At 42.1% G+C, this 12,080-nt stretch overlaps 1 protein-coding gene and 1 pseudogene across 1 annotated transcript in view; one reads left to right on the top strand and one right to left on the bottom strand.

Annotated features, from left to right (window-relative positions):
- LOC140508290 (uncharacterized) overlaps positions 1-12,080 on the top strand; it is a 77,150-nt gene that overhangs the window by 13,741 nt on the left and 51,329 nt on the right.
- LOC140507382 (UPF0547 protein C16orf87 homolog pseudogene) lies at positions 2,318-2,734 on the bottom strand (annotated as a pseudogene).

Genomic DNA, 12,080 nt, shown 5'->3' with positions numbered 1-12,080 from the left:
CCAGCGCCATCTTGTTCATGCCTTACCAATCTCCCCTCAGTTTACCTGAGCCGTGATTGGTGTATGCCTTCCAAGAGAGCTGAGGGTTGGCAATTCCCTTACAGACCTCTGAGCAGGGAGGAGACCTTTGGGCTGACCAAGGAGACATCTGATGGCAGATACTTGGTGAAGGAGCTTCCAGACTTTGAAAGGGAATATAGATGTAGGGCAGAAACATGCCCATGAGGATAAGCCTCCTTTGAGAGCTCTTAAAGTTAACACAGAACCAGTGGCCTTTGAAGGTGAATTGAGATGATAGTGCTGGTGGTGTATGTCAGTATTATTGTCCTGCTTAGCCTTGTTTTCCCAGAGACAGATGCTGCCTGAGTCATGATGGTCTACCTGTACACTAGCTGAGAAGGACTTCATGCCATGATTCCTGCTTCACTCAGCCCTGTAGAGCCCCCCTCCTCCTTCCCCTTCAGAGGCCCCGTCTCCTGTATGGAGAGAGCTCACTTCAACCTGCACAACTTGTATCCTGTGACTGCTGCTCTCTGGTCACCCACTCACCCCTAAAATCCCTTTCCTCCTTTACCTCTGGGAAGGACACTCATACCTTTGGCATTCATATTCCCCAAATCTCACCATTGAGGCTTTCATATAGAAAATGGGTAATGGTTTTTAAAAGAGAATTTTTGGAAACCATAACTGACTCCATTGGATGCTCTACTGGATGTTCTTGAAGTCAGTGTCCTCAGTGTCCTCTTCAGTACCTTCCTTCCCCTAATCTCTTTAAGAAAACTCACTTCCTATCCTGTTATTCTGTCTAAGAAGGCCCAAAGGGCTTAGCAAATGACTGGTCTAAGTAGCTGTGCTAAAAGACCTTTGTAACAGACCTTCCTAACTCGTAACTCTAAATTCACGTTTTGTTTCTTTTCCTAAAAATAATCCTTTCCCTCTTTCTGTCCCCTAACCTGATCTTACCCAAAACTTCGTGGGTAAGTTTGCCTACAGGACCTCAGGGATCTTACCCCACATAGATGTCTCCGTGTGCTCTATGGAACTGGGAGATACACATATCCATGAGAGAGTGTGTCACTTTCTTGAGTAGATACATAAACCACAGTACACTGTCTTTGGGTAACCTGCACTCTTATTCTGGCTCTCTCTAGCAAGGACCCTGACAATTCTCACAAAAGGATCAAATGAGATAATATTTACATGGCTCCTGACACATAGCAGACACCATGTAACCTGCCCCTCAGCCCTTTCCAGTCTTCTTGCACCTTGGTCCTCTTCTCTCTTACCCAGGAACACTGGCCTCCTAGCTAATCCTTGACTAAGACTCTCCATCCCCCGACCCTGTGCCTTTCCAATGTCTCATGCTCACCTAGGCCTTCGGGCTGCCATCACATCTCAGGTAAGATCTCACTTCCTGAAAACCACCTATTCTTTTTTTTTTTCACTGGAACAAATTTTATTAATAAAAACTGTGTTCTTGGTTTTAACTTAAGAGATATTATTTCCAGAGAATGACTGTTACATTTTAATCATTTTGAGGATATTAGATACAAATCCTGCCAGCCAGAACATTAGTGCTAAAACATGAATAACCATGAAACCTTTTGCCTATAATAAATATATTTTATATTTAGGGTTCACAGGCACCAACTTGAGCAGAAAAAAAACCAAGAAAAATCATACTCAAGAGGACATGGTGGTATTTCTGAACTGTATGACATATCCTTAATATTTATTTTTAAGTATCACCCAACTTCTCAACTAGCTGTCTAGAAGCATCACTGGGATACAAACTAGACCCCAGACCTTCAGCCATAAAAATAAGAGGCCAAGAACAAACCATAATTTAAGAGAAAAATTACATTATATGTTCTCTTAATACTCAGTTCAATAAAATAACAATTACCAGTTTATTAAAGGTTAGATGAACTTGTACATATGTAAACTGTTAAGAGCTGAAAAATCTGAAATATATTTTAAAAAGCAAAACCATTTTCTCTGAAAGTATTTAAAATATTTCTTTTCTGGTGGCAAATCTAAATGTTATCAAGCATTTTATTTCCCTGCTCTTCCCCCTCTTCTCTCCTCCTTTGCCTTCATCCAGCATGTATTTTCAAAAGACCAAATGCAGTCACATATTCCAGACTTGAAACACTGACACTGTTTCTTGGTAAAGAGAGACGCAGAAAAGTCCAAGTCTCCAGCTGCTCCAAAAATGTTACACAGACTAAATGATGTGAAGGATAAAAGGGTAGGGGGGTTAGGCGGAAAGAATCCATGGCCCTTGTAGATGCAGGCAGAGTCCTCCTGAGATACCTTAAGAATTTGAGAATTTGTTGATGTAGCCCTGAAGAAAGTTCCAGCAGTTCTGCAGACAGCTATTAAAGAATAAGTCTTTGCTCATTTTTCTATTTATTTCTGCCGAGGCGACTGAAAATACAAAACCCTTTTCATCAGAAGGGTTAGCATAGATGTCAGCTTCCTTTTCCTCTCTCTCTCTTTTTCTTATTTTTTGGCAGGTGCACTTTTAGTTCTTCCTCTTCCATGTCTGATATGATTTGATTGGCTGCTACTTCGAGACCTCTTTCTGTTTTCTAAATCTTTATTTACTGTAGAATTAATCTCCCTCCTAACCCTCTCAGTTTTCTCTTGGCATCATGCATATTTTCTGTTGATCACATTCCCGGCAGGATTTGGTGGCCATCTTCACTTTCTTGGCTCTAGTTGCATACATGCTCCTCCCCTCCCTCCTCAGCCCCGCCCTCAGGGGTTAGGAGTGGGAAGGGCGTGGGAGTTGGGGGAGCCTCCTGGCCCCTCCCAGGACCCCTCACCTCCTTCCTCAAGGTCCTCCACCCTACCTCCAGATCCACCCCCAAGCCTTTCTGCACATCCTCGAATGTCTTGTTCTGAGGGTCTCTGTGGCTGAATTGGGGTTGGTTTTATTTTTTTAAACTTTCTTTGCAAAACCAATACATTAACATGGTGCTTGGGCACAGAGGAGCCACTTTCTAAATGCTTATTGACTTGACCTAAGAAATGTTCGTTGGGAAGTGTTCAGGAAAAAATGAGCAGGCTTCTGTGGCCTGAGGCAGGAGGACGTGAGCAGAACCAGGAGGAGAATTTCTTCTCTGCTGACAGCATTGCAAAGGACAATCTATACCTAACTGGGATAAAGATTCCTTCACTCTTTGTGATCCCGCATTGCTGATGGTGATCAGGTCTGTGGATAGACTGTACTCACATAGTACTTTGGGGACATCAAAAGTAGCTTGAAGAAGTAACTGGGGCAACCTCAAGATTCAGGACTTGGGGGGAGACCTAACCCTGGTAAGCCTGGAGGATACCAAGCAAGAGTTCAGAGGGGAGGATGAGGCCCAATGGAAAAGGGAGCCAGCAGAAGTGGGGTGTGAGGAAGGGCCCTTCTTCAGACCTAAGTGGCCCCTGCATGTGCAGAGCTGGCTCCCAGAACCAGAGAGATCTCAGCTTCAAGGGAAGAAGGCAGAAAGATTTCAGTTCCAAGGTTTTCTACTTCCTGCCACTCAGCCCTGGATTTGTCTTCCTGGTCCCTACGGTTCTACCTCCTCTGCCCTGCCCTTTCAGAAGGGAATTATGATTTGCCAACCTGTGCCTTCTAATAAAATTTATTAGTTGTCCACCTGATTAATGGCACTTTGTCTCTGGATTGCTGTTTCTGTCTTTCTCGGGTTAGACCTTGGCTCAGTAAAATCCTGGTAATATATCAGTCTTCTCCTCAGACCCCTCTGCCCTCCAGGACACCTGAAAATACATGTTCTTCTGCCTTTAGAAATGGTTTGTGCTTTCCCTCAGCATGTACAACCATGTCTGAGTACACATACATATATGTGGGAGCCAGCATGGAACAATGGGAAGCAAACTCACTGCCCACTGGCCTTAGATGCCTGAATCCTGGGTTCAGATCCTGTCCCTGCCACTTATCACTGCTGTTACTGGAATCAAGTCAGTGTCACTGCATGTGCCCCAGCAAGGATGGACAAGAACACCCTTCTAATTTAATATTCCCTCAGCCAGGTTTCATTCACATTCACTATGGGTCACCCTTGGGACCCCAGCAGGAATGAGTTCAAGATCACAGGGCCTTCATCTGAATCCATGGAAGGGGAAAGTGGATGGAATCAGGAAGACCTGAGTTCCAATAGGGCCTCAGACACTGACTGGCAGTGTGACTGGACAAGTCACTTCATCTCTGGCTGCCTCAGTTTCCTCTTCTGTAAAAGTGGGATGGCGAGAGGGTGAAGGAAAGAAGGCCCAGGAAAAGGGAGGGGAAAATGGAATTCCAGAATCTGTGATTTTGGTGGGTAGGGATGAGGGAGTAACAAATGTTAATCCAAGAGAATGGAGGAAAGGTCAGAGGTAGGAGGAGGAGCCATTACCCAACCCCACATGCCCATTCCATTTGCATTCTGGGGCTCAGCAATCAAAAAGACTTGCATTTGCAGAAAATGGTTTCCAAAGGTCAGCACCTGTAATTAGGTGGCTCATGGGGGCAGATCTGCACCCTAGTCATAGAATCTATAGCATTTACTGCAAATCCTGTCGTGGATTAATGAGAGCTGAATAAATGACTCCATTCATTCATCCATCAGGGAATGTAAGAGCAATTGAGAAGCAAATTCTGTGTACCCAATCTTTAAAGAGGTAGCCATAGATTGCTTTGCTCTGGGAACCCCAATCCCTGCCTCCTGGGCACTTTGAAATAAGGCTGAGCTGGGGCAAGTACCAAGGTTCCTAAGTTCTTAGGTTAAGAAAGAACCTCAGAGATCACCAACTTCCATGCCCCCCTCAGCTACTAAGGCTGAACAGGCCAGTCAATCAATAAACATTAATCAGTGGACTGAGTTCCTGGCATGGAATCAGGAAGACCTAACTTCACATCCAACCTCAGACCCTAACTGTGTGACCCAGGGTAACTCACTTAACCCTATTTGCCAAGTTTTTGTGATTTGTAAAATGAGCTGGAGGAGATGGAATATCACTCTAGTATTTTTTCCAAGAATACCCCACAAATGTCCCAAAGAGGCAGGCATGACTGGAAATCTATAAAATGATTTTTAAAAATCCATCATCTTCTATGTGCCTGACACTGTGTCGGGGCAATAAGACTTCTTGGAACAATTTTTGAAAATAGGCCAGTGGTGGGGAAAGGAGAGGAGGGTATAATTTTGTTTGTTCATTTATGGATGTGATGAGAGAATGACTAGAAGGCCAGGGACAGTCCCTGAGACAAGTGCAGAGACTGAGAAGTGGAGAATAAAAAGACCACATAGCAATGTGTGGGAAATTGTGTTTCCACAGGATTAAAACTCCTCCCAGCTTTGGGTGATCTCAGCTAATCAGAGTTGTGGCCTAGCAGAAACAGGCTCCTGATCAGGTCAAAAGTCAGAAACTTGTTCCCAGACTTGATGAGCTGTTTGAGGGGAAGCCTGTCAGAGAGAACATGAAGGGAGGTGTTCAGGCTTCTTCTAGCCAATGGATGGCAGGGCCGGTGATTCGAATTTAGAACGCTATAAAAGGACTTGCATTGGTCTATATCCTTTATGAGCTAATGAATGTGAAAGTTGATAAAATCTTTCATTTCACATGTATTGTTCTTTGTTTACAGCAATCATGTTTCTCACAAATGTAATTAGCCTGGGAAAATTGGAGGAGGGGAGAGAGTTCATGGTTGGATTAGGCTTCATTCTGGTCCCCAAAATGTGTTTGAAGGATTCTCTCAGTTGAGCCTGGGCCCCAGCAGGGCTGGGGTGCTGTCCAAGGTAGGAGAGTAATAGAGAACCAGGAAACTGAGCAGGGACAGAGATGGTTTCACAGGCTGGAGTCAACTTTTCAAGTGACCAGCTTTCAAAGGACCCTGAACTAGAGCCAGGAGGGGCCTCAGAGATCCAGTCCTTCATTTTGCCTGGAGGAACAACTCTCAGAATGATCAGTGACTGGCCCAGGGTCCCAAGGGCATTAAGGAACAACCAGGATTCTAGCCTAGGCCATAGATTTGCAAACAGGGAATTCCAAGATCATTTTGTGACATGCTTCCAACTCTAAACTTTGCTGAGTTATTATTGTTTGTTGTTTTTCACACTAGGAACAAACTCTAGGAACTTAATTCATCATATGTTAGGGCAGGATGTAATTATTGTGTTCATGTGACAATAATCTTTAACCGTGTTGGTTCAAATTCACACAGAGGCCCAGAACTAGAGAGATATTCTGACCCTGAAGTACCCCATTGAACATGGAGTTGTTACTTCATAGTTCTTTCTCTAGATATGGACAGCATTGTCCATGATGAATCATTTCAAATTTTCTTGGATCGTTACATTGCTGGGAATGGCTAAGGATAATAAAGTTGGTCAGTGCATTGTACAATATTGTTTTTACTATGTACAATGTTCTCCTGGTTCTGTTCACTTTATTCAGTATCAGTTCATGCAAGCCTTTCTAGATTTTTCTGAAGTCTGCCTGCTCATCATTTCTTGTGGAACCATAGTATTCCATTACATTTATATGCCAGAACTTGTTCAGCCATTCCCCAATTGATGGGCATCCCCTCAAAAGTAAAGGCAGCCTTCATCCTCCTGGACTTAATCTTGGGATGGGGAGTGTCAGGCAGGGAGGGACTCAAGAGGTGGCAAAGTGAGTGGGCTGGGGAATGGGGCATTAGGGCATAGACTGACACTCATTAACCAGGTACTAGAGCAGAGTGGGTATTGATCTTGATTCTTGCTAGCTGAATTGGAAAAGAGAGGGAAAGTTTGGGGATGGAAAGGAAAACAAAAGAAGAAATACACACACACACACACACACACACACACACACACACCCCATTTTGGAGGTGGGTGGAACCCTGAAATGTCGGTATACCGGGTGAGTCTGCCTGGAAAGAATTCACGAGTTTTATTGTAATTCCAATAGAAGAGGGCTGGATTCCTAGTTAATTAGCCCCTTAATGGGGATTAAAAGTGATACTTATATAGGGAAAAGAAACAGTGAAATCTGGATTAAAGATGGTTAATAGCCTGGGGTAGCCCAGGTAAAACAGGGGTCTTGGGTGGGTCAGAGAACCTAAATGAAAGGCCTACTGAGTATTTAGGTGGGCTGAGCTGGGCCCGGTGCCAGGGACTGGGTTGCTGAAATGCTTGGGAAAATTCAGGGTCCAGGTCCCATCACCCCATCATTACTCACTGGACCCAAAATCTCTTGGATTTGGACTTCTTAAACTTCTTGCTGGCCAGGGCCATAGAGTCGTCCTTGCTTTGAGGAGGTTACAGGGAGAAGGCTGACTGGAACCAAGCACAATTTTCTTCTGAGGGAAGGGAGGGCATGGACTGATACCCACTGTTTGCCACCAATGTTTAGGTGAATGAGCTGGTGTCTGGAAGACATAAATCTCATAAGCACAACTAACAAGCCAGTTCAGTATGAAGGGATAAATGCAGGTAAAAGTAAAAGTAATGTCAGAATTGGGGGAAAGAAGGAAAGAAAGAAAGAAAAAGAAAAGGAAGGAAGGAAGAAAAAAAGAGCCCCATTTTAATCTTTCACATTTGACATACAGGATCATCTGATCTTGTTACTTCCCCAGATTTCCTCTCTGATTCTAGTTGCTTTGGGAGGATCAGATGCTATTGGGAAGCAACATCAGTTTTGTAGAGAGAAGTTTTTTTTTTTTATAATAAAGACTTGGGAGGATACAAGAAAATTTATTGCTCTGAAATTGGATTCCCCAAAGTAAATTGGTGTTCTCTGGTTTAATTTCAGGAATTAATAGCAATCCCAAATTGCAATGTTGTTTAGGATATAGACAGGGATGCAATTTTAGGCTAAATAACTCAGAGCTCCAGTCCCCTTCTGAAAAGTTCTTCAGGACATTCCTGATAATGAGATTGCGTTGGAAGCTGCCCAGGGTGGAGACAGATTCTTCTGCCTAGATAGTCCAAGGGTCTGGTACAGTTGAGGCTATGATTTGATAAAAGAGGTATTTCTTCTTTTGCCAGGTGAGTGTGACATCAGCCACTATTGTATTATGCCAGGATTAAGTGACCTAAGCCACTTACACCAGACCCTTATTTTAATATAGTTCACCTCCCAGTGTGTTGACCAGAGTTGATTGGCACCCTTGAGAACACTTACACTTTTAAGGGCACATAACTCTCCACCCCAAAGTCCCAAATCAAGCCAGCTCTGGACTGTAATTCCCAAACAATGTATGTCAAGTCAACTTGAGAGAAATAAAAATGTGGCCCAGACCTAATCTAGTTTGTCTTTCTTTGATTAAACTCTATAGATTTGGGGGGTTGACAAACTTTAAAGAAAGTAGGTGGACCCTCAGAAAGAAAGGGCTATTCAAAACATTCCAGAAAGAAAATCAGACTGGGAGAAATTATTTGTTTTTCAAACCACTGAGGCAACCAAGTACAACCAAATTAGAGTACTGCTCAAGAGAATTTTTTCTTGATGTACAATATGGACACCAAGGTGAAAGCAAAGATGAAAAAGAAGTGAAAATAGGAGAAATAGAATTGAAAGATCATGAACTAATCATTATGGCCATCTTTCTGATGATTTGATGTTTTTCTGGAACTAAATTACAGAATGTAAAGAGGCATAAATAAGAAGGAAAGAAACTCATAGCCAGGCATATGGGATGGATCTTAATCAAGTCAAAAGGGTAACAAGGAAAGAAAGTTTAATCCTGTAGCCTGCTAGGAATAAAAGGACCTACAAGAGAATGGATAAAAAGAAAAAGGGAAAGAGAGAAAATGGGAGAAAGAAAAGAGATTAAATCTTGCTGTGGTGTTTGCGGGTTGAGAAATCTGGGAATCAGGGCTTCTACCTGTGATTCCATGCCCTGAAGTCTGCTGCAGTCCTATCTGTGCAGTGCAGTGCAGCACAGCCAAGGCTGGATTGCACTCTGCTCTGAACCCGTTGGAGTAGACCTTTCCTGTCTATCTTCCAGGTTGTCTTGTGCTGGAAATCTCTTTCACTGTCGTTTTCTGGCTTCTGATGTCTAGAATTTGTTTAGAGTCATTTTTTATAGGTATTTTATGGGCTATGGGGGCAGAACTAGAGCAAGTCTGTATTTCTACTCTGCCATCTTGGCTCCACCCCTTAATATTCATTTTTTATAATTTTTAGTTCCAAATTGTTTCTCCCTCCCTCCCCCCTTCCCAAGATAAAAAAGAATATGATATATGTTACACGTATACAAATATGTAACATTTCCACATTTGTCATGTTGTGAAAGAAGAAACAACAATAAGAGAAAATCATTTTTAAAAAGTGAAAGTAATATACTTTGATCTGCATTCAGACTCCATACTTCTTTCTCTGGATGTGGATAGCATTTTCCATCCTGAGTCTTTTCAGAATTCACGGAATGGGCATTACCTCACGCAAAATGAGAACATGAAAAGGCCTGATACTGAAAGCGTCAGGGTGTCCCACTGCATCCTGTGCCATCTCCAGTCATACTCATGAATATCTGGCCATTGGACCCAAATGTCTCTGAAGGAGAAAGTGAGGTTGGTGACCTTGCACAGCCCTCCCGCCCTCAAATCAAAGTCAACTGCAAATCATGTCATTATTTCCCTGATGCCATGGTCCTCTTTGGAAATAAAGGACAAATTGAAGAACTCTAGAATATTGAGGATCAGGATTCAAGAGAGTGAATAAAGAGGCAGACTGATTGATATTGTATGGGACAGGCGACCACCCCAAATAATACTGGAGTCAAGGTTCGAGTCCAGCAAGGGCTTTTTATCCTTTTTCTGTAAAAAGGGCACAGTCCCCAGGTGCTCAAGTATCAGTAGTTGGGGAAGTTTGCTCGCTGGCCACAACAAGCAGATATTCATAGTCGTAGGTAAGTCCCCAACTCCCCTCCCCCAATCCATTTCCTCATTGTCTGAGTACTCGCGACACACAATCTCATTACATCAGCTACTTTCCAACAAAAAGAATTATGCCCATATTTAGTGGCAAAAAGCATATGTGTACCAGGAAGCAGGGAAGATCACCACCCAAGCTGACATGGATTTTGGGAATGGAAACTTACCAAGGGTTACTGAGACTTAAGATGACATGTAGAAATTTAACAAAAGGGTGAAAGTCCTTCTAGTCTTCAAATGAGGAAACTACACTATAGGCCATCTCCCACAATCCCCACTGTTCTTTTATCATGTCTTTGTAGTTTTCTCACCTAAATCCAATCAATACCTCCACACATTCTTTTCCCTATGAATTCTTCTCTTCATGTATCTCTGCTTTTTATGAATATGGGAAGGGAGCAAAGTTGATCAACGCATTGACAAATTAGAAAGGAGCAGTCCCCTTTCATAAGTACAGATACAGGGATTCAAAATAAAAAGGTAAATTGATGAATTGTCCATTTACAAGTTCCATTTACAAGTAGTCTGGGGTGGAATATCATCTGATGTAGTTTTCTGGTCTGGATGCTCCTTCAAGTCATCTTCAGCACAGCATCTCAGCATCTTCTTCCCTTTCTCTTCTTGTAGAAATCCAGATGTCCACTCTCCTACAAAACTGACCTTAATATAATTTTAGATTACCATTCCTATCACTCTTACAAATTCAAAATTGAAACTTTGGCTAATTATCATGTTTAAGAAATCCACATGAGAACCCGGTTTTTTACATTTTACATTAATTCACTATCGATTTCCCCTTCAGGAAGATGAAATTTCACTAAGGAGTCAATAACAGGTTCCAGTACTTACATAAATATAATAAATAATCATTTTTAACAGAGTACATATCACCTCATAAAACAATTCCAACTTCTGGTCATGTGATGCTTCTTTTACAGCATTTACAATATAGACCACAAACCATTTTTCTTTTAACATTTACCAACTGACACAAAAGTAATAATGACTATAGGGCAGCTAGGTGGTACAGTGGATAGAGCAACAGTGCAGGAGTCAAGAGGACCTGAGTTCAAATCTCACCTGAGACACTTGACACTCACTAGCTGTGTGACCTTGGGCAAGTCACTTAAGCCCAATTACCTCATCATGGGTCATCTCTAATCCTGATGAATATCTGGTCACTGGATTCAGATGGCTGTGGAAGAGAAGTGAGGCTGGTGACCTGCACAGCCCTCCCTCACTCAAAATACAAAGTCAAGTGCAAGTCATGTCATGATGTCATGGTCTTCTTTGGTAAGGAAGGACAAACACACCAATAATGACTATGTATGCTAACCTCACAGGCCCTCTATCTAACTGTTCCCATGTTGTTACTAAGAATTAAAGGACCCTATTATTGTTTTTGGCCTAAAATCCTAAGCCTAATAATAGCTTAATTTTAGACTTAACCTCAGATGCTCCCCTACTAACAATCTATTATTTGATAGATTTGATATTTTGCTTATGAACCTTTGGTTATAGGAAATTGCCACTAAGAGTAGGAATGTTTCAGAGAAACAACACCTCCCTAACTTCATGTCAACTCCAGGCAGGCTTAAAGTCTGTCAGGTGTCAGTGGGGAAATTGAGTCAGGGGAATCTTACCTCAGCCCAGGCTGAACAGCCACTCTCCCAACCTTACCATGAGATCACCTCTTTGCAGTTCATACCAGCATCTCACAGGCTTATTGGTATCATGGATCAGTGACTCAGATCACCTTTCTTACTATTCACAACTGGAGTTAGACTCAGAAGTTAATAGTCCTATAAAATCTTAAAACAGCAAGTTCCAATAATCAGTTTCAGATATGACTATAATTTCACATTGGCTAAGGAACATCTTTTGAAATTAGTCTTAAGTAGTTTATGTACCTTTTTATACTTGTTCTAGTTCCTGATTAAATAACAATCATAAAATCAAATTTACCATTAAAGCCATGTTATTGCTCTAATAGATTTCCATGTTTCCCAAGCTTCCCTATACCTTTCTAACCATGCTCAATCTAAAAGAATGAGTTACACATGAGTGTGAGCATTAACTTCAACTTATGTTCATGAAATGAATTCAAATCAAAACAGCAACATTTAATTTTTCTATCAATGCAAAATATTACCAGAGGTTACC

The sequence above is a fragment of the Notamacropus eugenii genome, chromosome 5 (assembly GCF_028372415.1).
Source record: "Notamacropus eugenii isolate mMacEug1 chromosome 5, mMacEug1.pri_v2, whole genome shotgun sequence".
Lineage (NCBI taxonomy): Eukaryota > Metazoa > Chordata > Mammalia > Diprotodontia > Macropodidae > Notamacropus > Notamacropus eugenii.
This window is presented reverse-complemented; position numbering and strand designations above follow the sequence as displayed.